Genomic DNA, 2,500 nt, shown 5'->3' with positions numbered 1-2,500 from the left:
GATTCTCGTTTGGTGTCAGTGAGGCGATAGCGACGGAGATGCCCCAGGGGTGGGCGTGAGGGGTTGGGAGGACGCCTTATCCTATTTTTCCTCTTCCTTCTTCTCCTTCTCTTCTTTCGCTTCTTCCTCTCCCCCCCTTTCTTCCTTCTCCTTCTCCTTCTCCTCCTCTTCTTCCTTTTTCTCCCCCTCCTTTTACTCCACCCTCCTCCTCTCCCTGCATTTCTTCCTCCTTCTCCTCCTATCTATTCCTCTTCCTCCCCCTCCTTCTATTCCACCCCTCCTCCTCTCCCTCCCTTTCTTCCTCTTCCTCCCCCTTCTCCTCCTCTTCTTCCTCTTCCTCCTCCTCCTTACTCCAGCCCTCCTTCTCTCTTTCCTTCTTCCTCTTCCTTCTCCTCCTACCCTTCTTCCTCTTCCCCCTCCTTCTACTCCACCCTCCCTCCTCTCCTTCTCCTTCCTCTTCCTCTTCCTTCTTCTCCTCTTATTCCTCTTCCTCCCCCTCCTTCTCGCACTTCAATTTCATCCTTTTCCTCTTCCTTCTCCTTCTCCCCCCCTCCTTTTACTCCACCTTTCCTCCTTTCCCTCCATTACCTCCTCTTCCTCTTCCTCTACCTTCTCCCTCCTCTTCTTCCTCTTCCCCATCTATTTCTACTCCACCACCCCCCTCCTCCTCCCTTTCTTCCCCTTCCTCGCCCTTCTCCTCCTCTTCTTCCTCTTCCTCCCCTTCCTTCTACTCCACCCCTCCTCCTCCCCCTCCCTCTCTTCCTCCCCCTTCTCCTCCTCTTCTTCCTCTTCTTCCTCCTCCTCTAGAAAACACCTCTAGAAGTAGGTAAGCAGGTAAAAGCAGGTAGAGACGATGGGACGACCAGCTGGGAGAGGGCAGGAACGAGATCCTGCTTGGGGGGGGGGGGGAGCGTGCTTGTGTTGGGTGGGGTTGCGTGGCGAGGTTGTGTGGGGGAAGAGGGGGTGGGGTAGAGGGGAGGAGGTTGGGCGGAGGGGTAGGGTGGGTAACGGAGGTTGGGTGGGGGAGGGAAGTGGTAAGAGGAGGGGGGTGAGGAGGAGGGAGGGAGGATAGAGGATAGAGGTAGAGGGGGTTGGGTGGGTGAGGAAAGGGGTAGGGGGGTGGGAGGATGTAGGAGTAGGGAGGGGAGGGTGAGGGAGAGTGCTAGGAATTAGGGGCAGGGGGTAAGGGGTAGCGGAGGTTGGGGTGAGTGGAAGGGGTAGGGGAGAGTGGGGATGAGGAGTAGAGTGAGGGTGTGAGGGGGCGGGGGAGGTTAAGGCAGGGAATAGAGGATAGAGGGTAGGGGCAGGAGGGTAGGGGGATAGAGGGTGGGGGAGGTTGGGTGGATGGGGAAAGAAACGAAACAGGAGAAGACGAAGAAGGAGAGGAGGAGGACGGGATATTTATGCTGATGATGATGATGAAGGAAAAAAAGGAGAAAAAGTAGCAGAAATATCAGAACAAGAATAAGAAGAGGAAAACGAAGACTCAAAGCCCTTTTACTCCTTTTGAACTCCTCCTCCTCCGTTTCTTCCTCTTCCTCCTTCTCCTCTTCTTCCTCCTCCTCTCCCTCCATTCCTTCCTCTCCCGCTTCGTCCTCCTTCTCCTCCTCTTATTCCTCTTCCTTCCCCTCCATCTACTCCACCTTTCCTCCTCTCCCTCAATTACCTCCTCTTCCTCTTCCTGCTCCTTCTCCTCCTCTTATTCTTCTTTCTCCCTTCCTTCTACTCCACCCCTCCTCCTCTCCCTCCCCTCCTTCTACTCCATCCTTCCTCCCTTTCTTCCTCTCCCTCCTCCTCTTATTCCTCCTCCTCCTCCTCCTTCTTCTCCTCCTCTTATTCCTCTTACTCCCCCTTTTTGGAACAACAATTCACCTCGTCGAAAAAAAGTAAATAACCCCCCCCCCCCCCAAAAAAAAAAAAAAAAAAAAAAAATCTTGGGCATGCATGGGGTATGTAGGGCACCTTCCCAGTGAAACAGAGGGCGGGGCACCTCGGATCAGTAAATCATGCACAGGGTGGAGTACCTAGCCTCATTGCCATGCACGAATAAGCCCTAAAATGACCGAAGTCTGAGGTCGAAAACTGCACGCGAGGATCTGTACGAATAGAAAAGGGATGTTTGTACCAGTCGTACCAATCCCTCGACAGGCCTGTGCGTGCCATGCAGACATTAGGCCGGTTTGTTAGAATTGTGCCAGACCCAGACTAAAAGACTTATGACTTCCATTACACAGACATGCACATACACAGAAATAAATGCATTTCTATCAGTCTCCACATACATATTTACCATGCAGATAGGAAAGAATAAATGTATATTTGTTTGATAGATCGATAGATATGCATTTTATTTCTGTGTATATAGATGTCTGTTTATACGAATGATCAGTGGGTCGGACCTGGTACAATTTTTACCCAACCGAGCTATTACGACAGTTGAAATGATCGACCAGGTTACCAGGATCATACACGGGAGAGCATATATATTTCCTTCTCCTCT

At 51.9% G+C, this 2,500-nt stretch overlaps 1 protein-coding gene across 1 annotated transcript in view; it reads right to left on the bottom strand.

Annotated features, from left to right (window-relative positions):
• The window catches only part of LOC138859292 (peroxisomal sarcosine oxidase-like), a 345,118-nt gene that overhangs the window by 126,410 nt on the left and 216,208 nt on the right, over positions 1-2,500 (bottom strand). The gene's annotated exons all lie outside the window — the stretch shown is intronic.

The sequence above is a fragment of the Penaeus vannamei genome, chromosome 34 (assembly GCF_042767895.1).
Source record: "Penaeus vannamei isolate JL-2024 chromosome 34, ASM4276789v1, whole genome shotgun sequence".
Classification (NCBI taxonomy): Eukaryota; Metazoa; Arthropoda; class Malacostraca; order Decapoda; family Penaeidae; genus Penaeus; species Penaeus vannamei.
The sequence above is the reverse complement of the archived record's forward strand: the minus strand, read 5'-3'. Positions and strand labels throughout refer to the sequence as shown.